Below are 14313 nucleotides of genomic sequence, written 5' to 3' on the forward strand. Positions count from 1 at the left end.
CAATGCCCTTGCTGATGGAAGGAGGTTTGCACTCAAAATCTCACGATACATGGCCCCATTCATTCTTTCATGTACCCGGATCAGTCGTCCTGGCCCCTTTGCAGAGAAACAGCCCCAAAGCATGATGTTTCCACCGCCATGCTTTACAGTAGGTATGGTGTTTGATGGATGCAACTCAGTATTCTTTTTCCTCCAAACACGACAAGTTGTGTTTCTACCAAACAGTTCCAGTTTGGTTTCATCAGACCATAGGACTTTCTCCGAAAACTCCTCTGGATCATCCAAATGCTCTCTAGCAAACTTCAGACGGGCCCGGACATGTACAGGCTTAAGCAGTGGGACACGTCTGGCACTGCAGGATCTGAGTCCATGGTGGCGTAGTGTGTTACTTATGGTAGGCCTTGTTACATTGGTCCCAGCTCTCTGCAGTTCATTCACTAGGTCCTCCCGCGTGGTTCTGGGATTTTTGCTCACCGTTCTTGTGATCATTCCGACCCCACGGGGTGGGATTTTGCGTGGAGCACCAGATCGAGGGAGATTATCAGTGGTCTTGTATGTCTTCCATTTTCTAATTATTGCTCCCACAGTTGATTTCTTCACTCCAAGCTGGTTGGCTATTGCAGATTCAGTCTTCCCAGCCTGGTGCAGGGCTACAATTTTGTTTCTGGTGTCCTTTGACAGCTCTTTGGTCTTCACCATAGTGGAGTTTGGAGTCAGACTGTTTGAGGGTGTGCACAGGTGTCTTTTTATACTGATAACAAGTTTAAACAGGTGCCATTACTACAGGTAATGAGTGGAGGAAAGAGGAGACTCTTAAAGAAGAAGTTACAGGTCTGTGAGAGCCAGAAATCTTGATTGCTTGTTTCTGACCAAATACTTATTTTCCACCATAATATGCAAATAAAATGAAAAAAAAAACAGACAATGTGATTTTCTGGGGTTTTTTTTTCCTCAGTTTGTCTCCCATAGTTGAGGTCTACCTATGATGTAAATTACAGATGCCTCTCATCTTTTTAAGTGGTGGAACTTGCACTATTGCTGACTGACTAAATACTTTTTTGCCCCACTGTAAATCTTAAAATACCTCAATTTGGATTTTTTAAAACTTTGAGCGACGAGCGGCACGGGTTAACGTCGTTTGATCGTGCTCAAATTTTGGCTCTCTCAATATCTGGACAGGGGAATCGTTTTGTTGGGTCCAGACAAACAAGATTCTGACATTTTTTCCCCCCCATATGAGATTCGGTCACCCTAGTGCGCACCCCCGATGCATGCCACAGATGCATGCAACATGAAAACACTGTCTATTAGAAGACCCTCTACCTTGACCCCTCTAGGGATTCCAATAAACTTTGTAAAGAGGAAAAAAGTTACAAATTTTTATTTTTTTTTAAATAGTTTTAAAAACATCACAATAAAAAAAATATTAGACCAATAAATTTGTATATGTAAAAAAAACAACAAAACACACATTTGGTATCGCTGCATCCAGAATGACCTGATCCATGAAACTGTCACACTAGTTAACCCTTTCAGTGAATACAGTAAAAATAAAATTTAGCAAAAAAGCAAAAAACTGCCTTTTCATCATACGACTGGAAAAAGTGATATAAAACATGAAAAAACCCCAAAACAAATGGAAATAAAACTAGTACTGCTGAAATACAGCTCCGTCAGCGGAGAAATAAAAAAAAGTTATAGCTCTCAAAGTAATGCAAAACACCATTCTTTTTTCTAAAAATTAGTTTTTATTCTATAAAAGCGCCAAAACATAAAAATTATATAAATGTGGTATTGCTGTAATCGTACTAACATGAAGAATAAAGCTGCATTATCAGTTTTACCACACGGTGAAAAGCATTAAAAAAACAAAAAACAAAAATGATTCCTGATTTGCTGGTGTTTGTTAACTCTGCCTCCCAAAAATCGGAATAGAAAACGATCAAAAACTGTCATGTGCCCAAAAATGGTACCAATAAAACAGTCAACTCGTCCAGCAAAAAAACAAGCCCTCACATAACTGTCGACCAAAATCTGGAAAAAATTATAGCTCTCAAAATATGGTGATGCAAAAAAATGTTTTCTTTCGAAAACAAAGAATCTTTTAGTATGTGACAGCAGCTAAACATAAAAACCAGATATAAATCTGGTATCCCTGTAATCGCACTGACCTAAAGAATAAAGTCATCTAATCACTTATACCGCATGAGGAACAGTGTAAAAAATAAATAAAACCAATACACCTGCTGTTGAATTGCTCATTCTGCCTCTCAAAGATCACAGTAAGGCTCAGCTCACATTTATCCTGTGCTCTGCGCTGAGTGCTTACACCAGTATTTCCGTGTAAATTTCTGAAATACGTGATTCAGATGGAACCTCTGGAGGAAGATTCCCTATAATGAGGCATATGGAGGCACTGGGCACACTGTATGGCCTATAATCTGGCAGTTTCCATCTTTTTAGGCGTTCATAAAAGCGTGATCGGCCATGGTTTTGTGCACTTCTGATAAGGACAACATTGAACAGAGTCCAGATGGATTAACTCTGCTGCCTCATTAGGCTGTGTGCACACGCTGCGGAATCTGCTGCGGATTGATCCGCTCGGATTTTGCAAAATCCGCAGGTCAAAAGACCTGCGGCTTATCTGCGGATTAGCCTGCGGTTTTGCCCTGTGGTTTATCATCTCCACAATGGAGGAGCTGGTATACCGCTGTGGAATCCGCAGAAAGAATTGACATGCAATTCTTTCTGCGGATTAGAAACCACATCAAAAACTGTGCGGAAAATTCCGCAGCATCTGCACAGCAGTTTCCATTTCCCATAGGGAATAATGGTACTGTACACCACAGCAGAAACTGCTGCGGATCCGCAGGACAAAATCCGCTGCGGATCCGCAGCAGAATCCACAGCGGGTGCACACAGCCTTATAGTGAATGGATCCCTTAGGGGTTTCATTTGAATCACGTCACTTGGAAATTTAGATGGGAACCCCAAAGTGCTTAGCGTAGAGCGCCAGGTAAATGTGATCCCAAACGTTATGTAAAATGTTCCCAATAAAAGCTTCAGTTCAATCCACAAAAGAAAAGCAAAACCTCACTCAGGTTTATCATCTTTTAGCAGAGATATAGGGGGCTTCCACATTACTGGTAGTACAAAGGCTCTGGAAAAGTGAAATGGCTCCTCGCCCCTCAAAAGAAATTCAGCAAATGCCCCCCTCAAACATTGTGCTCATGTAAAGTAGACAAGTGGTAAACGTTATTAACTATTTTGTATGCCATAACTCTCTGGTTTAAGGGCATAAAAATGAAGTTGGAAAATTGTGAAATTTTAAATTTTTCCAAAATTGCCAATATTTTCAGAAATAATCATATCGAACAAATTTTACCACCATCATGAAGTACAATATGTTATAAAAAACACAGAAAAAGTTAACATCTATAAAGTTAGATTACTGCACATCTCCAAAGTATAGAATCCTTTGGTAATCAGTACCTACTTATCTTATGTCAGGTGACGACTAGCTGCCCTCATGACCAAGATGTCTCAATTTTCAAGTGGATCAAGCTTCCTCTTACTGTAATAGGTCCAGAAGAGATGACCTCCTTTGCAACCAAAATTTCATGCAACCAGAGCAGTGTCATTGACATAAAGGGACTCTGTCATCACAGGATGACTGTTCAATCTAAGTACAGGTGCTCGGTGCATCATGACGGGTCCAAACCTTTAAAGAGAACCTGTCACCAGGTTTGGCCGATGCGAGTTCTGGCCACCACCTTTCAGGGCTGATATACAGAATTCTATAATACTCATATCTGCCCCCCACATGACTTGTTAGAGAGGAAAAATAACTTTTTTTTTTTTTTATACTCACCTGCGACTCGGTCCGGTCCGAGGGGTGTCGCTCTTCTTGGTTCTGCACCTCCCATCTTCTTGCGATGCAGTCCTCCTTCTTGGTTAATGTGGATGACGCGTCCCTGCATCATCCACACAGTCTTCCTGGCATCGCGCTCCTGCGCAGGTGTACTTCCCTGCCTTGTTGAGGGCAAAGTCCTGCAGTGTGCAGGAGCTGGACCCCTCTGACCTTTCCTGGCACCTGCGCACTGCAGTACTTTGCTGTGCCCTCAACAGGGCAGATAAAGTACGTCTGTGCAGGAGCGTGGTTCTGAGGAGACTGTGTGGATTGATGCAGGGACACGTCATCCACACGAACCAAGAAGGAGGATGTCATTGCAAGAAGTTGGGAGGCGCCGAACCAAGAAGAACGACACAACTAGGACCAGACCGCTCCACAGGTGAGTATGTTATTTTTCAATTCTTCCTGGTCGGATTGGGGGCAGATATACACCATTATAGAATGCTGTATTTCAGCCCTGAAAGGGGATGGCTATATCTCATATCGGCCAAACCTGGTGACAGGTTCCCTTTAAGTGCACATTACCATCTACTTGGTTTCCATCTATCTCTACCCTTTTCATATCTTCAGTAAGTTGACTGGTCCCCTTCAAACCATAGACTGACTGGGTAGTCAGTCATGTAGCTGTTTTTCAATTGACCGTAATTATCTTTTTTTTTTTTTTAAAGTAAAATATAAATAAACCACAATCATATACTCAATGTCATTAATACGTATTTATTTCATATATATAAAAAAATACAATTTACAAACGGGTGAATGGTTCGGTTGCCTTACCAAATGACAAAACTGAGCATCTCTCTGATGTTCTAAAACTATCTAGATGTTCCGAATACCTTAATCTGCATTACACCGACTACCTGATCAACAAGAAACACAATACAATGTCAGAGTCTGAGCCTTAGGCCGGGGTCACACTTGCGAGAAACTCGCAAGAGTCTCGCGTCTCAATACCCGGCACTCGGGACCGGATCGTGCGGCTAAATGTATTTCTATGCAGCGGAGCGCTCCGGTCCAAGTGCTGGCGGCAATGCCAAGTATTGAGATGCGAGACTTGTGCGAGTTTCTTGCAAATGTGACCCCGGCCTTAGTCAAGTAATTTTCATTAGTAACGCAGTGTCACAGTTACGACAACACATTTGCTGCAGAAAAGACTTTGTAATATTAATGTTAACATGCAAGCTGATTGGAAACATGAAGATTTGGTCCAAATCTCCCATTCAATGTGCTGAATAAACTGTTATTTCCTGTCTGCAATGAAAACCAAAAATGGGTCGTATCCCGTGTTTCAAAGCTTCCAATCAATAATCCACCATAGACCAACAAATCTTTACTCAGGGGATTTCAATTTTTAAGTTAAAAAAAAATTGCTAAAAAGTTAAAACCATGTGCACAGGGCCTAGTTCTCTGCAGTGATGACATGTTGTACAGTATATGCGAATGCTGTCAATCACAAGTCCCAGCAGGGAGCCTATATGTACAACATGTAACTTGAGGCCATCGATGGCCACATGCAAGTATGGCATGTGATCACTGTAGGATCCCTAAGAGACAACCAACACTGTGGCTATAGATATTTTTTTAAGGTAAATATTCTAAATTATATTTTGGATGTAAATAGATTCTCTGGGGTATAAAAATACAAGTTGTATCACATATTTCAGAGCTTGTAATCAATCCGCCATAGACAAACAAATCTTTACTTAAAGGATTTCAATTTGTAAGTAAAAAAAAAAAAAAATTGCTAAAAAGTGAAATGTTTCCCGCCTCCCCAAATTATATATATATATATATATATATATATATATATATATATATATATATATATATATATTAGTACAGACCAAAAGCTTGGACACACCTTCTCATTCAAAGAGTTTTCTTTATTTTCATGACTATGAAAAGTGTAGATCCACTCTGAAGGCATCAAAACTATGAATTAACACATGTGGAGAAATATCATTAACAAAAATGTGTGAAACAACTGAAAATATGTCTTATATTCTAGGTTCTTCAATGTAGCCACCTTTTGCTTTGATTACTGCTTTGCACACTCTTGGCATTCTCTTGATGAGCTTCAAGAGGTAGTCACCGGAAATGGTTTTCTCTTCACAGGTGTGCCCTGTCAGGTTTAATAAGTGGGATTTCTTGCCTTATAAATGGGGTTGGGACCATCAGTTGTGTTGTGCAGAAGTCTGGTGGATACACAGCTGATAGTCCTACTGAATAGACTGTTAGAATTTGTCTTATGGCAAGAAAAAAGCAGCTAAGTAAAGAAAAACGAGTGGCCATCATTACTTTAAGAAATGAAGGTCAGTCAGTCCGAAAAATTGGGAAAACTTTGAAAGTGTCCCCAAGTGCATTGACAAAAACCATCAAGCGCTACAAAGAAACTGGCTCACATGAGGACCGCCCCAGGAAAGGAAGACCAAGAGTCACCTCTACTGAGGAGGATAAGTTCATCCTAGTCACCAGCCTCAGAAATTGCAGGTTAACAGCAGCTCAGTTTAGAGACCAGGTCAATGCCACACAGAGTTCTAGCAGCAGACATCTCTACAACTGTTAAGAGGAGATTTTGTGCAGCAGGCCTTCATGGTAAAATAGCTGCTAGGAAACCACTGCTAAGGACAGGCAGCAAGCAGAAGAGACTTGTTTGGGCTAAAGAACACAAGGAATGGACATTAGACCAGTGGAAATCTGTGCTTTGGTCTGATGAGTCCAAATTTGAGATCTTTGGTTCCAACCATCGTCTTTGTGCGACGCAGAAAAGGTGAACGGATGGACCCTACATGCCTGGTTCCCACCGTGAAGCATGGAGGAGGTGTGAAGGTGCTTTACTGGTGACACTGTTGGGGATTTAGTCAAAATTGAAGGCATACTGGACCAGCATGGCTACCACAGCATCTTGCAGCGGCATGCTATTCCATCCGGTTTGCGATTAGTTGGACCATCATTTATTTTTCAACAGGACGACCACAAACACACCTCCAGGCTGCGTAAGGGTTATTTGACCAAGAAGGAGAGTGATGTGGTGCTAAGCCAGATGACCTGGCCTCCACAGTCACCAGACCCCAATCAAGATGGTTTTGGGTGAGCTGGACCGCAGAGTAAAGGCAAAAGGGCCAACAAGTGCTAAGCATCTCTGGGAACTCCTTCAACACTGTTGGAAGACCATTTCCGGTGACTACCTCTTGAAGCTCGCCAAGAGTGTGCAAAGCAGCAATCAAAGCAAAAGGTGGCTACTTTGAAGCTATAATATAAAACATTTTCAGTTGTTTCACACTTTTTTGTTAATTATATAATTCCACGTGTTAATTCATAGTTTTGATGCCTTCAGAGTGAATCTACAATTTTCGTAGGTCATGAAAATAAAGAAAACTCTTTGAATGAGGTGTGTCCAAACTTTTGGTCTGTAGTGTGTGTGTGTGTGTGTGTGTGTGTGTGTGTGTGTGTGTGTGTGTGTGTGTGTGTGTATGTATATATATATATATATATATATATATATATATATATATATATATATATATATATATATATATATATATATATATATATATATACACACACACACACTAGCTGAAGAGCCCGGCTCTGCCCAGGCATAGTAACTAACTGTGGTTAGTTATAACAAATTAATTATCCTCCATCCCATAGTCCCATGCCCATATACCCATCATACATATCCTCCATCCCATAGTCGAGTGCCCATATACCCATCACACATCCTCCATCCCATAGTCGAGTGCCCATATACCCATCACACATCCTCCATCCCATAGTCCCATGCCCATATACCCATCCACCATCCCATGCCCATATACCCATCATACATATTCGACACCCCATAGTCGAGTGCCCATATACCCATCACACATCCTTCATCTCATAGTCCCGTGCCCATATACCCATCATAGATATCCTCCATCCCATAGTCCAGTGCCCATATACCCTTCACACATCCGCCATCCCATAGTCAACCATTATGACATCATAATGAGCGGCGGGGCTTGCAACCTATGACATCAGCATCACCATGGCAACCATTATGACATCATAATGAGGGTCGGGGCTTTATACACACTTTTTCCCCATTATGTAGATATGGGCAAAATTGTTTGGTGAATTGGAATGCACGGGGTTAAAATTTCACCTCACAACATAGCTTAGGACACTCTCGGGGTCCAGACGTGTGACTGTGCCAAATTTTGTGGCTGTAGCTGCGGCGGTGCGGATGCCAATCCCGGACATACACACACACATACATACATACACACACTTGAGCTTTATATATTAGAGATAAGCCGGATTACTTACCGGTAATGCTCTTAATGAGTCCATGACAGCACCCACTTGGAGAGAGGGATCCGCCCATAGGAACAGGAAACCTACAGAAATAAAAGAGGGCGGTCCGCCTCTCCTCCTCAGTTGGATTTCAGAGTACCCAGAGGACCGCCAATTATTAGGCCATTATATTATTCAATATTCTAAATTTATTAATTTTACAACTAAGAAGGTGTATATACATTATGTTAACTTCTAGGGAGGGTTAGTGAACGGGTGCTGTCGTGGACTCATTAAAAGAGCATTACTGGTAAGTAATCCGGCTTTTTACTCTTCGCCACAACAGCACCCACTTGGAGAGACTTTTAGAGACCTTCACCTGGGAGGGACCACCGTGCCGAGGACCGCTCTACCAAAGGCTAGGTCAGATGAGCATGATAAATTAAGCCTATAGTGGTTATAAAAGTAGAGGGTGTAGACCAAGTTGCAGCCTTACATATAGACTCGATTGCGACGTCTCCCCTCTCTGCCCAAGAGGAAGCCATAGCTCTGGCGGAATGTGCCCCGATACCCTCCGGAGGATCTTCATTGCTCTCGGAGTATGCTAGACCAATCACGTCTCTGATCCACCAAGACAGAGTACCCCTTGTGACCTCACATCCCTTCTTTTGGCCCTGGAAACAATTAGAGCCCTACTCTTCCTCCAGCTGCTAGACCTCTCAATGTATTGTAATACTGCTCTTCTAACGTCTAGTGTATGGAACTTTTCTTCCTCTGGAGTAGAAGGGTTACTAAAAAAAGAAGGGAGGTGGATCTCTTGTGATCTATGAAACTTCCCTGCTACCTTTGGTAAGTATGAGGGGTCTGGTTTTAATATTAGCTGATCCTGGAATGTCAACAGAAAAGGGAGTTCTATTGAAAGTGCTTGTATGTCGCTAACTCTTCTGGCCGAGGTTAGTGCAACTAGCAGTACTGTTTTAAGAGATAGACTCAATATCCCTTAAGCACCTAACGGTTCAAAAGGCGGACGTGTTAGGGCCTCCAGCACCAGATTCAAGTCCCAAGGAGGAACTCTGGGCATGTGTACCGGTTCGCTCCGCTCACAGGCCGAGATGAATCTAGCTATCCATCTATTGCCTGCCACGTTATAACTATAGAGGGCCCCTAGAGCAGACACCTGGACTTTTAGTGTGTTAACAGATAGTCCTAAATCTTTCCCTTTCTGTAGAAACTCTAGGATTGCTGTTATAGGAATTTCTCTGGAATCAGGAGCTGTGTGAAACTCCAGGAATTTTCTCCATACCATGGTGTAAATTTTTGTCGTAGCCAATTTTCTACTTTGCAAGAGAGTATTGACTAACCCCTCCGAGATTCCTCTTGCTCTCAAAATTTCCCTTTCAAGTTCCAAGCTGTCAAGTGGAGATTGTCCACTTGAGGATGGAAGAATGGCCCCTGAGAGAGGAGCTTGGGGGTTGAAGGAAGCACCCAAGGGTCTGTCACTGACATTGCTTGCAGGCATGAAAACCATGGCCTCCTGTTCCAGAATGGCACTATTAAGATTATTCGTGCTTCCTCTGTCCTGATCACCTGTGGTAGTAGTATGATTGGGGTAAATGCATATGCCAGTTTGAACCGCCATGGGACTTGGAGGGCATCCAGAATTTCCGGATTGTCTGCCATTTTTAAAGAGGTGAATCTTCGCACCTGCCTGTTCTCCCAGGTGGCGAAGAAATCTATCTGGGGAAGACCCCATAATGACACAATGTGTGTGAATATTTGTTGGCTCAGGCACCACTCTCCTTGCCGAAGTGTATGGCGGCTTAGAATGTCTGCTTCCGAATTGTCTCTCCCTCTTATGTGGAGGGCTGAGAGAGACAAAAAATGTTTTTCGGCTAAAGACAAGATCTTTCTTCCGGAAGACATTACTGCGACTGATCGAGTACCGCCTTGCCTGTTCAGATATGCGACCACTGTGGAGTTGTCTAACAGGATCCTCACGTTTTCTCCTTGTAACTGCGGAAGAAAATGATATAATGCATGACTAACTGCCTTTAGCTCTTTTAAGTTTGATGAATCCTGATCCTCACTTATATCCCATAGGCCTTGGGCGAAGGTACTTCCCATATGAGCTCCCCATCCTGTGGGGCTGGCGTCAGTAGTAATTATACTGGAGGGTGTTATCACCCATGGGTACTCCTCCCGATAGGTTATCCTCAGGTTAATTATCGTCCTGAATGAGCCATCTGGTTTAGGTATCAGAAAAAGAGGGGAGTAAAATCCTCTCCCTTCCTGTCCTTTAGGCACCTGGACCAAAACTTTTTTGTCCAGCAGACTGACAATTTCAGTCTCTAAGGCCCGCTGTTGGACTGGTGAGCTGAGGGATGTTACAATGACTGAATTGCGGGGTACGTGATGAAACTCTAATTTTAATCCTTCCCTAATAATGCCTAGGACCCAAGGGCTGGCTGTGATTTTCTCCCATTCCTGAAGAAAAAATTTTAGTCTCCCCCTACTGGAGGGACTGGCTCCTTAGTTCCGATCTCTGCGGAAGGAGGATCCTCTAAACCGCACCTTTGCCTTTTTCTTCCTTCGTGGCCCAGCAATTTTGATTCTCTGCTGGTCTTCCCCTGCCAAATGGTCGTCTCCTAAACGCCCTCCTATAAAATGGCAGAGAGGGGTTAGGGAACCCTTTTTTCCTCTCTTTGCCTTTGTAAGGATTTCATCTAAGGTTTTCCCAAACAAAAACTCACCCTCACAAGGTATGGCACATAGCTTTGCCTTGGATTGGGTGTCACTTTTCCAGCTCTTAAGCCACAGGCTACGTCTGGCGTTATTAAGCAAGCCTGCTGTTCTGGCTGCCATGCGTAGGGAATCGGCCGAAGCATCCGCTTTATATGCCGCTGCCCCACGAATCAGTGGTATAGCAGCTCGTAGCTTGTCTCTGGAGACTTTTTGTTCTATTTGCTGGTCTAGTTGATCAATCCAGAGCGAGCTGTGCATGTACTGGCTATTGCTGGTTTAAATGTGCCCGTAGCTGCCTCCCATGCCCTCTTTAGTGAGGCATCTGCTTTCCGGTCCAGTGGGTCTTTTAGAATCCCTGCGTCTTCCACTGGTAAGGCCGACTGTTTTGAGGCTGAGGCGACTGCCACATCGACCTTCGACCACGTTGACAACTCCTCGTCGCTGAAGGGGTACCTTCTTTTTGACGCCGAGGGAAGATAACCTCCTGCTTCTCCCATTCCTTTTTCACTAAGGATTTTATAGCTGGTATAACGGGAAAAGCTCTCCTCCTCCTATCTGTTAATCCCGCAAACAATCTCTTGTGTCGTTTGCGGTTCTTTAGTCTCCGTGCATCCCAGGGTGTTTCTAACAGATTTCACCAAGTTGTCCAGGTTATCTAACGGAAAACATGAACGCCCCTCCATATCAGAGGAAGATGATGATGTCAACGTATCGGAACTGTCAAGAGACTATTGCTTCATCCTCATCCGTATCTAAGCTAACTGTAGCTGGCTTGTTAGTCTTAGTTTTCTTAGGTAAGCCGCTAGACTGGGTTAGGGCCTGTAATTCCTCCCTTATTATAGCCCTTATATCTGTGGCTGGTGTTGAAGCCTGTTTTGCGGTTTCATTAATACATTTTTTGCACAGCCGGTAAAGGACTTGTACAGAGGACACATTCCTTATTTTTTGATTTTTCCTTCCTCAGCCTAGAGTGGACATAGTGGAGGAGAGAGAGAGACACAATATATTTAACAGCTTGATAAGCTGTAAGTACTGGCTAAGGCTGAGAAGGGGTTCTGTTGGCATGGCTTCTATCCGAGGAGCCTCGACGTGAGTGATCTTTGGCTGCCGTTGTATCACCTGCCTGGGGATGCGTGTCCTGTCTTGGGGAAGACATGCTTGCACGCTCTATCCATATCCCCACAGGTTTTTTATAGCCCCTTTCATTACCTGGTACCTCCCTCCCCAGGTGCGCCTGCCTGCGGTGTGGCTAATTGGCATGCGACCGGCCTGGAAATACAGCCGCCGGCGCCGCCATATTAATCTTTTTTTTTTCCTTCCTGGAGGGGGTGGGGAGTGTTGCTCCAAGCTCTAATCTCGCGCGGCTGTCAGACCGCACATGCGCTGTACACTGAGGAACCTCCGGTAACCCAGAAGTTCCCCCTTACCTCCTGGCAGCGCTGCATATGCGTCCTACTGGACGCTGAAGTCCCGGGAACGCCAGAGATTACAGCTTTCTCTCGGCTCCGCACTCCCACACGGACCGGGATGGCTGTCCTCCAAGATCCTGGTGGCGTGTATTTTATTAGAAAACCCCCGGTCAGCCCCACCCAGAACCGGTGTTTCTCATCGCGCTGCTGCTGTCTCAGTCGAGGAGGGAGCCGGACTCCAGCATTCCCCCGTCGCTGCTTCTGGACTGGAACCCCTGCCGCTCGCGCAGACACTGCACAGGCGGTTCCTTGGCCCAAGAATGTCTTCTGTAGAAAATCCTGCGGTTCCCATAAGAACAGGAAACCAACTGAGGAGAGGCAGACCGCCCTCTTATCTCTGTAGGTTTCCTGTTCCTATAGGCGGATCCCTCTCTCCAAGTGGGTGCTGTCGTGGCGAAGAGTAAAATATATATATATATTAAGGCTACTCCATCAAGCACAATGAGGATCGATCTCCCAAGAGAATGAGCCCTTCTGCTTTTTGTTCCTCATCTATAAAAACTGGGGGGAAAAAATTTAAGTAAATTCTTTTGGGATCCTTTTCCATTTTTACAAACAAAATTGATTTGCAAAGTCCACTTTGTAGCTTACAATGTAGTAGGAATATAGTCAATTGAAAAATACTGATATATTTATAACCTATACCCAGTAGATTTACATGATTGTTAGAGGTAGGTGGCAGTCAAGAAGAAAAAAAAAAGTTGGGCAAGACTTCAGGATTTATGCTTTTTTCTCCACCCCGTCCCTCATCTTGATCTCAGTGTTTTGGCTAAATCACCACTGCAGCCAATCTCTGAGCTCAGAGGTATGGGCTGTGCACATCAACGAAACACTGGAAATGGAGAAGCAGAAGAGATCTGGAATTAGACCCAGGAACGTTTATTATTTTCCAGAGAAAAAAATCATGTTCCTTTTTCTTAAAGTGTAAAACACCTTTAATCTCACTTTATATAGGATTGTAAAGGATGGAAGAAAAAAAAAAAAAAAAAAAAAAAAAAAAAAAAAAAAAGGGGTCTTGCTAGCCGACTAATTTTAAAATCTACTAATAAAAGGTTTCTTGCTTGGAAAAGTATTTTTTTTTAAATACGCCATTAGATAATTTTGGTTTCAAGATTAGGTACCCCATTAAAAACTCTCTATTATCTAGACCAGAGAATAGTGCAAAGACCATCACTTTCTTGAAGGACAACAGAGTCCCGTGCATTATAAGACCCCACTGTTATAAAAGGAATGGTGTAATGATTCTTTTTTCATGTGCTGGGGATTTTAACCCTGGTTTTCTCACAGTTGATCACTGGGTTCCAGGCAGCAGAACACCCGGCAATCATTTTTCACTAAACAATCCCAATAAAAGAAATCTATTTTCCTAAGCAGAGAACCCCTTTAATGCATTACCAAGTCCGGGTTTCTTCTTTCAGATACGTACCATTTGCATTCAACTAGCGAATGAATACACGTCATCCTATAGACGATCCTCGTTTGGTCACAGCCTGTCACTTAGGTCATTTCATTCAGCACGACACCCTAGATCAGCGTTTCTGGCAGCTAATATTTTCTAGCAAAATGAACTCATTCAAAAAGAGGGCAAATCAGTTAGTCCAGGTCCAGCAAATTTTCTTCACCTGAACGCTTGGTCCATATGAGATGATAGTCAACTGAACAGCCCTATGCAATGATATTGGTCTGTCTCACTGTAATACTGACCGCACATCTATATATGTCTTATGGTGTCTGACTGTAACCGAAATACTGTGTTGCTGATTGGTCGCGGCCGCCACCAATCAGCGACAAGCACAGTGCACAGTCCTCAATTAGGAGGACGCACGCCACCGCTACAATCGGGAGATCAGTGGCGCTAGCCGCTGATCTCCCGACGGTTGACGCAGGTCATTTCCGGGCGCACGGGCG

Source organism: Dendrobates tinctorius, unplaced genomic scaffold (genome assembly GCF_039654945.1).
Source record: "Dendrobates tinctorius isolate UK_male_01 unplaced genomic scaffold, ASM3965494v1 ptg000133l, whole genome shotgun sequence".
Classification (NCBI taxonomy): domain Eukaryota; kingdom Metazoa; phylum Chordata; class Amphibia; order Anura; family Dendrobatidae; genus Dendrobates; species Dendrobates tinctorius.